General features: G+C 45.7%; 1 protein-coding gene across 3 annotated transcripts in view; it reads left to right on the forward strand.

The window, feature by feature from the left end:
- Nucleotides 1–690: 690 nt before the first annotated feature.
- KANTR (KANTR integral membrane protein) overlaps nucleotides 691–11,019 on the forward strand; it is a 36,929-nt gene continuing 26,600 nt past the window's right edge. Inside the window, exons 1-3 of one of the 3 annotated variants that reach the window (XM_058441663.1) lie at nucleotides 691–833; nucleotides 949–1,023; nucleotides 5,993–6,129. The gene's annotated coding sequence lies outside the window, so the exon portion shown is untranslated. The remainder of the gene's footprint in view (nucleotides 834–948; nucleotides 1,024–5,992; nucleotides 6,130–11,019) is intronic. The other 2 variants (XM_058441665.1, XM_058441664.1) reach the window with 2 other exon arrangements.

Below are 11,019 nucleotides of genomic sequence, written 5' to 3' on the forward strand. Positions count from 1 at the left end.
GCCTGAACACTGGGAAAGAATTGGGAGGAGAGAACTTAATTATGTATGGCCTAGGCAACTGATTTATATATGTCTTCTCATTTAATCCTCACACATTGTGAGGAAAATTTTAAAACATCTTTCCATTTCCAGATGGTTAAACTGAGGCTCCTAGCGAGGTTGTCACTTGACCAATGTCTCAGCAGGTATCAGGGACTGGTGGGTGACACGCCACATCCCCATAACCACCTCATCCTCCATGCATGGAATAAGGAACTCTGCTCACTTTGAGCGAGAGAAACCTGGCTTAGGAATCTCTGCAGGTGAGTGTGGGACTGTGAGAAACTGGGGGCAGAATCGCGTCTCTTAGCAGAGCGGTGGCAGTGCAAGGTGGCTTATGGAAGCCAGGCATCTCGATTGTTCAGTGACTTGGCGCGTGGCGTGCCTTCCGGCCCCGCGCCTGCGTATTCCCAACTAGCCCCCCTGAAGCCCTGTCGAATAGACCGGCAAAGGGCCATGACAAGCACTCCTTTCCTGGCCAATCCTATTAAAGGGTGGGCTTGGCTCTTTAACCAATCAAAGTCCCCCGAAGGGGCGGAGTTTTCCTCGGTTTGGCGCTAAGCCTCGGGGGTAAAAATAAAATGTTTCCATCCCCAGCCAATCCCTGGAAAGGCAGAAGGGCACTCCTCCAATGGGAGCCGGGGAGCCGTCGGTAGCCGCGTAGGCCCGTGCCCCTGCTCGCGCTGCAGCCCGTGGAAGGGTTCCGTCCAGTGTATCCTTCAGATCTTGCTGTAGGCCTCTCGTATCTGTGCGCGCGCGGCAGGGGCGGCGGCGGCGACGGCCGGAGGTGTACGGTGAGAAGCCATAAAGACGGGGCGGTGGGGGGAGTGGCAGTGGGAAGAGGCCGGCCGGAGCGCGCGAGGGGTGGGGCCTGCGCGAGCTTTTATTTGGGCGGCCTCTCAACCCTAGGTCAGCGGGTTGCGGAGGATCGTGCGGGTAGCAAAGGGAGGCCGAGTGCTCCTGCGGCTCCCAGACGGCAACCAGGTGAGTACCCTGCGGAGCGGTCGGTGCCCGTTGCTGCCCGCCGCGGCCCCACCTCCCATCCTCAGTGTCTTTCGAAACGGTTTCATGCAGGTCTGCAGCTCACGTGATCGTCTGCGTGCGTGTCTGTCTTTACATCCCCTCTCCCATCTCTGTCTCTGTCTGTCCCACTTTTTGAGACGTCGTAGACATAAGATGCTGAATCCTGACCAGTTTAAACTAGCTGTGAGACCTTGAGCTATCTCCTTCACCAACCTGGGCCTCAGTTTCCTCATCTGTCAAATGGTGGTCTGATAATCTGTACCTGAGACAATGCATGTGCATTACTTTGCCCTGCACCCGGTCCTTAGAAAATTTTCAATAAATAATGACTATCTTGATTGAAAAGAATATTGTCTCTCTTGGTTTCTGTCTTTTCTCTGTGTCTGACCCTTCCTCCATTGGATCTTTCTGAATGCTTCTGTCTTTCTCTGTTACTGTTTTTCCTCTTTTTACCCGTCTCTTTCTCAACCCTAAAGAGGTTAGAGGTGCATAGTTTATAGCAATAGGTTTACCCCCGAGGACATGAGCTTAGCCTGGGGCTCCGACCTGTTCTGTGGGTAAAAAATGGAGCCTGGCTTTGGGTTGCTTCTGGTCTCATTGAAGAGAGAACTCTCTTTGCTCCCCAGCCTACTCTGTTAAACAGGTAGAGACACCCAAAGTTGGGAGCAACTTAGATTAAAAACCACTTTTTAATAGCCCCTTATCCTATATGATGTTAGTCACCACAAGAAGCCCACAGATCTCCTGGTTACGTCTCCATACAGCCCTGGACATCCTATTTTCTGTTTCCATCCTGAAATCCTTTAACCAGGCCTTAAGGAACTCACCTTCAGTTATCAGCAAAATTCCTTCCGTTCTCATCCTGGCTTCTGAATACTCCCTTTATTTTCTTGCTATGCTTTGGTCGTTCTCATACCTGTTGGACCCAACATTGCTTTTTTTTTTTTTAATAAGGTGTATTTTGAAATGCTTCACTATTCTAAAATGAAATGGATAGAAAATAGAATCTGTCTAGACACATAATTCCCTGAAAACCAATATAATGCCCTAATTGTAATATAGAGAGTAGTAAAGGAAGAGTAATATATAATATTATATTATGCATATATATGCAAAGACTGGGATATGACTCCACTAGAAGACATAATGAAATGGTCTTACCCTTAATGATAGTGACAGCTACATGTGTGTCGATTGGTGATTCAGAAGCCACAGGTAGAGTGACACAGTTTTCCTAAATAATGAACAATTCTTCACAAAGTTCTAAACAAAACAATGTGGAAGAGTTTCTCAGTTTATATGGTTGTTAAATTTCTGGAAAAATCAGTATATATTAATATCCGTGATCAGACCCTCTTAATCTCCCTGACCTTATCTCCCACCACTCTCCCCCCTTGCTCACTCTATCTACCCATGCTGGCCGCCTTACTATTACTTGAACACCTTAGGCACACTTCTGCCTCAGGGGTTTTGCATTCCGTGTATCTGGAATGCTTTTTCCTCAAATACCCACAAGGCTCAGGCCCTTGCTTCCTTCAGGCCTCTACTCAGCTGTCACTTTCTCAGAGGGCCCCCCTGACCATCCTGTTTAAAATTGCAGCTCTCCCCTAATATGCCCCTGCTCTGTCTGTTGGTATTCTACACCTTTTTCAGTGTGGCATTAACTGCTTAGTATGTTTGCTGTTTATTGTCTGACTCTCCCACTCAATTATAAGCTCCAGAAGAGCAGGGATTTTTGTCTTTTTTGTTCTATGATATATTCCTATTACCTAAAATAGTGCTTGACACCTAGTAGACTTTCTCAATGAATGTTTGTTGAATAATAAAAGAACAAATGAACAGGTTTTTCACCTACATTACTGGTGAGATATTCTAAAGTTGTATGGGATGTGGTATGATTCTTTGTGGTGTGGAGCTGTCCTGTATACTGCAGAGGGCTGAGCATCCCTGGTCCATAGCTAGGGTTGTCACTGATGATCTCCAATTATTGTCACAGTCAAAAATGCCCCCCAAACAGGGCCGGGTGTGATGGCTCATGCCTGTAATCCCAGCACTTTGGGAGGCCAAGGTGGGCAGATCGCTTGAGTCCAGGAGTTCGAGACCAGCCTGGCCAACATGATGAAACCCTGTCTCTACAAAAAATACAAAAATTAGCCGGGTGTTGTGCACGCCTGTGGTCCCAGCTACTTGGGAGGCTGAGATGGGAGGATTGCTTGAGCCCAGGAGGCAGAGGTTACAGTGAGCCAGGATTGCACCACTGCACTCCAGCCTGGGTGACAGCGAGACCCTGTCTCAAAAAATAAAAAAAAATAAAAATGGGTCGGGCACTGTGGCTCACACTTGTAATCCCAGCACTTTGGGAGGCCGAGGTGGGTGGATCACCTGAGGTCAGGAGTTCGAGACCGGCCTGGCCAACATGGTAAAACCCTGTCTCTACTAATAATACAAAAATTAGCCAGGCCCACGTGGTGGCGCATGCCTGTAATCCCAGCTACTCGGAAGGCTGAGGCAGGAGAATCACTTGAACCCAGGAGGCAGGGGTTGCAGTGAGCCAGCCTGGGCAACAAGAGCGAAACTTTGTCTCAAAAAAAAAGAAAAAATGCCCTGAAACACCCTTTAATTGTCCAGCCCCCATCTCTCAGTGAGAACCACTGTTTAAGTAGCAGCCTGGCTTTCCCCTGAACACTCTATCCTCCCGGCAGCCCTCTTACTGGGAGACTGGGTAGTGAGGGTGAGGGTGGGTGTGCTTGCTCCTAGTTACCCTTTCCAGACATTCTCCCTCCTCAAACAACACTTTTTTCACTTGTTTTAAGTTTTTTTTTTTTTTTTTTTGAGACGGAATCTCACTCTGTCACCCAGGCTAGAGTGCAGTGGCACAATCTTGGCTCACTGAAGCCTCCGCCTCCCAGGTTCAAGTGATTCTCCTGCCTCAGCCTCCCGAGTAGCTGGGATCACAGGCATGCACCACCACGCCTGGCTAATTTTTGTATTTTTAGTAGAGACAGCGTTTCACCATGTTGGCCAGGCTGGTCTTGAACTCTAACCTCAAGTGATCCACCCGCCTTGGCCGCCCAAAGTGCTGGGATTACAGGTGTGAGCCACCGGGCCCAGCCAAGAATTTTTAAACTTAAAATAATTTCAAACTTTTAAAAAGCTTCAAAAATTATACAAGAATTCTCATATATTCGTCACTTAGATTCCCCACATGTTAAGAAATTATATAATTACAGGCTGGGTGCAGTGGCTCACACCTGTAATCCCAGCACTTTGGGAGGCCGAGGTGGGCAGATCACCTGAGGTCAGGAGTTCGAGACCAGCCTGGGCAATATAGTGAAACCCTGTCTCTACTAAAAATACAAAAATTAGCTGGGTGTGGTGGCGCGTGCCTATAGTCCCAGCTACTTGGGAGGCTGAGGCAGGAGAATTGCTTGAACACAGGAGGCAGAGGTTGCAGTGAACCGAGATCATGCCACTGCACTCCATCCTGGGTGACACAGTGAGGCTCTGTCTCAAAAAAAAAAAAGAAATAAATATATAATTACAGTTTAACTATCAAAACTAGAAAATTAACATTGGTACATACAGGCATATCACAGGTTCAGTTCCAGACCAACACAATAAAGCAAGTCAGATGAATTTTTTGGTTTCCCAGTGCATATAAAAGTTATGTTTACACTGTACCATAGTCTATTAAGTGTACAATAGCATTGTATCAAAAAAAAGTATTTACTTTAATTTAAAAATACTGTATTGCTAAAAAATGCTAAAGATCATCCCAGCCTTCAGCAAGTTGTAATTTTTTGCCGGTGGAGGGTCTTACCTCGATGTCGAGGGTTGCTGACTGAGCAGGGTGGTAGTTGCTGGTTGGGGTGGCTGTGGCAAATTCTTAAGATATCAATGAAGTTTGGCACGTTGACTCTTCCTTTCACAAAAGGTTTCTCTGTAGCATGTGATGCTGTTTCATAGCATTTTAACCGCAGTAGAACTTCTTTCAAAACTGGAGTCAGTTCTCTCAAACCCTGTGACTACTTTGTTAACTAAGTTTATGTAATATTCTAAATCCTTTGTTGTCATTTCCACAGTGTTCACAGCATCTTCACCAGGAGTAGATTCCATCCCAGGAAATCACTATTTTGCTCATCCATAAGAAGTAACTCCTCATCTACTAACTTTTTTTCTCTTTTTTTCTGAGACAGGGTCTTGCTCTGTCACCCAGGCTAGAGTGTAGTGGCGCGATCATGGCTCACTGCAGCCTCGACCTCCCAGGCTCAAGCAATCCTCCCACCTCAGCCTTCCAAGTAGCTGGGACTATAGGTGCATGCCACCATGCCCAGCCAATTTTTAAAATTTTGCAAAGGTGGGGTCTTCTTGTGTTGTCCAGGCTAGTCTCGAACTCCTGGCCTCAAGCAATCCTCCTGCCTCAGCCTCCAGAGTAGCTGGGACCACAGGCATGTGCCACCATGCCCAGCTGTTTTTTTTTTTTTAATTTTTGTGGAGACAGGGTCTCACTTTGTTGCCCAGGCTCCATTAAAGTTTCATCATGGGCCTGGCACAGTGGCTCATGCCTGTAATCCCAGCACTTTGGGAAGCCAAGGCAGGTGAATTGCCTAAGGTCAGGAGTTTGAGACCAGCCTGGCCAGCACGGTAAAACCTTATCTCTACTAAATATACAGAAAAATTAGCCAGGCATGGTGGTGGGCACCTGTAGTCCCAGCTATTCAGGAGACTGAGGCAGGAGAATCCCTTGAACCTGGGAGGCGGAGGTTGCAGTGAGCTGAGGTCGCACCACTGCACTCCAGCCTGGGCAACAGAGCGAGACTCCATCTCAAAAAAAAAAAAAAAGTTTGATCATGAGATGGTAGCAATTCAGTCACTTCTTCAGCCTCAACTTCTAATTCTGATTCTCTTGTTATTTCTGCCATCTCTGCAGTTGCTTCCTCTACTGAAGTCTTGAAACCCCTGAAAGTCATCCCTGAGGGTTGGAGTTAACTTCTTCTACACCCTGTTAATGTTGATATTTTGACATCCTTCCATGAATCACAAATGTTCTTAATGGCATCTAGAATGGTGAGTCCTTTCCAGAAGATTTTCGATTTACTTTTCCCGGATCCATCAGAGGAATCGCTGTCTATGGCGGCTATAGCCTTATGAAATGTATTTCCTAAATAATAAGACCTGAAAGTCAATATTACTCCTTGATCCATGGGCTGCAGAATGGATGTTGTGTTAGCAGGCATGAAAACAGCATGAATCTCCTTGTACATCTCCATTGGAGCTCTTAGGTGATCAGGTGCATTTTCAATGAGCAGTAATATTTTGAATGGAATCTTTTTATCTGAGTAGCAGGTCTCAATAGTGGGCTTAAAATATTTAATAAACTATGCTATAAACAGATCTGCTATCATCCAGGCTTTGTTGCTCCATTTATAGAGCACAGAGTATATTTAGCATAGTTCTTAAGGATCCTAGGATTTTCAGAATGGTAAAATGAACACTGGCTTCAAGTTAAAAGTCACCAGCTGCCTGAGCCTCTAACAAGAGAGTCATCCTGTCTTTTGAAGCTTTGAAGCCAGGCATTGACTTCTTTCTAGCTATAGAAGTCCTAGATGGCATCTTCTCCCCATATAAGGCTGTTTCAGCTACACTGAAAATCTGTTGGCCAGGTGCGATGGCTCACGCCTGTAATCTCAGCACTTTGGGAGGCTGAGGCGGGTGGATCACCTGAGGTTGGGAGTTCAAGACCAGGCTGACCAACATGGAGAAACCCCGTCTCTACTAAAAATACAAAATTAGCTGGGCGTAGTGGCGCATGCCTATAACCCCAGCTACTCGGGAGGCTGAGGCAGGAGAATCACTTGAACCTGGGAGGCAGAGGTTGCAGTGAGCCAAGATCATGCCATTGCATTCCAGCCTGGGCAACAAGAGTGAAACTCCGTCTCAAAAAAAAAAAAAAAAAAAAAGAAAGGAAATCTGTCGGCCGGGTGCGGTGGCTCACGCCTGTAATCCTAGCACTTTGGGAGGCAGAGGCGGGCGGTTCACAAGGTCAGGAGTTCGAGACCAGCCTGGCCAACATAGTGAAACCCTGTCTGTACTAAAAATACAAAAATTAGCTGGGCGTGGTGGCAGGCACCTGTAATCCCAGCTACTCGAGAGGCTGAGGCAGGAGAATCAGTTGAAACCCAAAGGCAGAGGTTGCAGTGAGCCGAGATCGCGCCACTGCATTCCAGCCTGGGCAACAAGAGCAAAACTCCATCTCAAAAAAAAAAAAGAAAAAGAAAAAGAAAATCTGTTGTTCACCAACTATCTTAGGTAGATTTTTCTAGATAACTTCCTGCAGCTTCTACATTAGCACTTGCAGTTTCACCTTGCACTTTTATGTTACGGAGATGGCTTCTTTCCTTAAACCTCATGAACCGACTTTTGCTAGCTTCCAACTTTTCTTCTGCAGCTTCCTCACCTTTTTCAGCCTTCATAGAATTGAAGAGAGTTAGGGCCTTGCTCTGAATTAGGCTTTGGCTTAAGGAAATGTTGTGGCTGATTTGATTGTCTAGCCAGACCACCCAAACTTCTCTCCATATCCACAATAACACTGTTTCACTGTCTTATCACTCATGTGTTCACTGGAGTAGCACTTTTAATTTCCTTCAAAAACTTTTCCTTTGCATTCACAACTTGGCTAACTGTTCGGCGCAAGAAGCCTAGCCTTTGGCCTCTCTCACCTTTCAACATGCCTTCCTCACAAAGCTTAATCATTTCCAGCCTTTGATTTAAAGTGAGAGATGTTGAAGGCCGGGCGCAATGGCTCACGGCTGTAATCCCAGCACTTTGGGAGGCTGAGGTGGGAGGATTGTGTGAGCCAAGGAGTTCGAGACCAGCCTGGGCAATATGGCAAGACCCTGTCTCTAAAAAAATAAAAATAAAAAATAAAGTGATAGATGTTGAGACACTGCTTTTCACTCGAATACTTAAAAGCCATTGTGGGGTTATTAATTGGCCTAATTTCAATTTGTTGTGTCTTGGATAGGGAGGCCCGAGGAGAGGGAGAGAGACGGAGGAATAGCCAGTCAGTCGAGCAGTCAGAACATACATATTTGTCATTTCAGTTTGCCATCTTACATGGGTACAGTTCATGGTGCCCTAAAACAATTACAAATAGTTACACCAAAGATCACTGATCTAGGCAGGGTGCGGTAGCTCACGCCTGTAATCCCAGCACTCTGGGAGGCCGAGGTGGGTGGATTGCTTGACCTCGGGAGTTCAAGACCAGCGTGGGCAAGATGGTGAAACTCCGTCTCTACAAAAAATACAAAAATTAAGCTGGGTGCTGTGGCGTGTGCCGCTAGTCCCAGCTGCTCAGGGAGGCTGAGGCAGGAGAATCGCTTGAGCCCAGGAGGCAAAGGCTGCAGTGAGCTGAGATCACTCCACTGCACTCCAGCCTAGGTGACAGGAGTGAAACCCTGTCTCAAAAAAAAAAAAAAGATCACAGATCACCATAACAGATATAAGAAAAGGTTTGAAATGTGAAAATTACCAAAATGTAAGACAGAGACACTAAGTGAGCACATACTGTTGGAAAAATGGCACTAATAGATTTACTCAATACAACTGCCACAAACCTTCAATTAGTAAAAGACACAGTATCTGTGAAGTGCAGTAAAGTGCAGCACAATAAAATGAGGTATTGCCTGTACTCTTAACGAAACTACAGGGTTTATTTAGATTACATCAGTTTTTCACTAGTGCCACTTTTCTTTTCAAGGATTCAGTTCAGGCTCCCACATTACATTTAGTTATCATGCCTCCTTAGGCTCTTCCAATATGGAACAGTTCTTGAGTCTTTCTTTGTCTTTTATGATTTTGATCATTTAAAAGACTCCTGGACAGTTATTTCATAGAATTTGGGTTTGTCTCAAGTTTCACTGTGATTATATTCAAGTTATGTAATTTTGGTGAGAATACCGCATTAGAGAAGTTACGTCTTCAGTGCTTCCTATCAGGAGGCATGTGATGTCATTTTGTCCTGATACTGGGTTTGTTGACTTTGAGTCCTTGTTTAAGGTGGTGTCTGTCAGGTTTTTCCACTATAGTTCCCCTTTTTTCCTTCGTAAAATACGTTGGGATTATATAAATATCAACAATCCTGTTATAAATCTCATATCATCAGAATATACCATCAGCTACCACTCTGTATCATCATATACAGACATACACCCATATCTGCCCGTCATTACCATTTCTAGATGAGTTTAGCTATGATCTCACTGTCATTCTCTTTAACACTGGTCCAGTCCTAATTCTTGGTGATTTTAATATCTTTGTAGCTGATCCTTCCAATATTTTCATCTATCAGTTCTGTGATTTGCCACCCTACAATGATCCTGCCTTTTAACCCCACCTCAGCTGCCTACTCCAATAGTCTGACCCTTGTTTTTTTTTTTTTGAGACGGAGTCTCACTCTGTCACCCAGGCTGGGTGCAGTGGTGCAATCTCAGCTCACTGCAGCCTCCGCCTCCTGGGTTCAAGTGATTTTCCTGCCTCAGCCTCCAGAGTAGCTGAGATTACAGGCGCCTGCCACCACGCTCAGCTGATTTTTGTAGAGACAGCGTTTCACCATGTTGGCCAGGCTGGTCTCGAACTCCTGACCTCAAGTGATCTACCCGCCTGGGCCTCCCAAAGTGCTGGGATTACAGGTGTGATCCACTGCACCAAGCCTGACCCTTGTTCTTGTCAGTACCTGTGACTGCATTGTTTTCATATTCTCGGTTTCAGGCATCCTGTTCTCTAGCCAGTACCTCTTATTTTTTCTAGCTCACACCTACTAGTACTCCAACTCCAGCAATCCCTCAATCCCACTGGGACTGAACATTTTCAATCCCGTTCACTTCCCCCATGCTCCCATGTCCCTCCTTTAATCAGCTTAGATTCCATGACCCATCGTTACAATCATTCCTGGGCGGACAGTCTCACTTCCCTTCGCCCTCTGCCACTTCAGCGTACTTACCATCCACTTTACCGGGCACTGCCTCAGCCCTGGTTAAATCCAGCTCTCTACCTGCTCCATTGCATTTCCTTTCCTACCCTCCTAGATGATGATTGTTTCATACCTTCTCTCCTGAAATCCTCAACATTTCCTCCCCTGTCCTTACACTCAGGCTTCCTAATTGACTGAAAAAATGAAAACCATTGGAATAAAACATCTGCAGATTCCCACCACCACATCCAACCACCACACAGCATCTGTATCCACATACTCTGCCTTCTTCTCTGTTCTACATAAGCTGCTCCTACTGTCATCAAAATCCAGTCTCTCCACTTTGGCACTCCATCCCGTCCTCTCTCACCTACTTGAGGACACGGTTCCACCAGTTTTCCCCTCTCTCTACAAGATCATTCTTATTAGCACACAGACATTCTATTACTTCTTCCATCTTTTCATTGCAACTTCATTGAGATACATGTCGCATACCATCTAATTCACCTTTTATTTATTTATTTTTGAGACAGGGTCTTACTGTATTGCCCAGGCTGGACTTGAACTCCTGGGCTCAAGTGATCCTCTGGCCTCAACCTCCTGAGTAAAATTCACCCTTTTAAAGGGTACTGTTAAAATAAGAATAAATATTATTATAAATAAATAAATGTATACTGTTCAGTAGTTTTATTTATTTATCTTTATTTTTTGAGACAGACTCTCACTCTGTCACCCAAGCTGAAGTGCAGTGGTACAATCTCGGCTCACTGCAACTTCTGTCTCCCGGGTTCAAGTGATTCTCCTGCCTCAGCCTCCCGAGTAACTGGGATTACAGGCGCACACCACCATGCCTGACTAATTTTTGTATTTTTAGTAGAGACGGAGTTTTGCCATGTTGGCCAGGGTGGTCTCAAACTCCTGACCTCAAGTGATCCACCCGCCTCGGCCTCCCAAACATGGTCAATTTTAGAACACTTCACCCCCCC

This window comes from Hylobates moloch, unplaced genomic scaffold, assembly GCF_009828535.3.
Source record: "Hylobates moloch isolate HMO894 unplaced genomic scaffold, HMol_V3 SCAFFOLD_7, whole genome shotgun sequence".
Classification (NCBI taxonomy): domain Eukaryota; kingdom Metazoa; phylum Chordata; class Mammalia; order Primates; family Hylobatidae; genus Hylobates; species Hylobates moloch.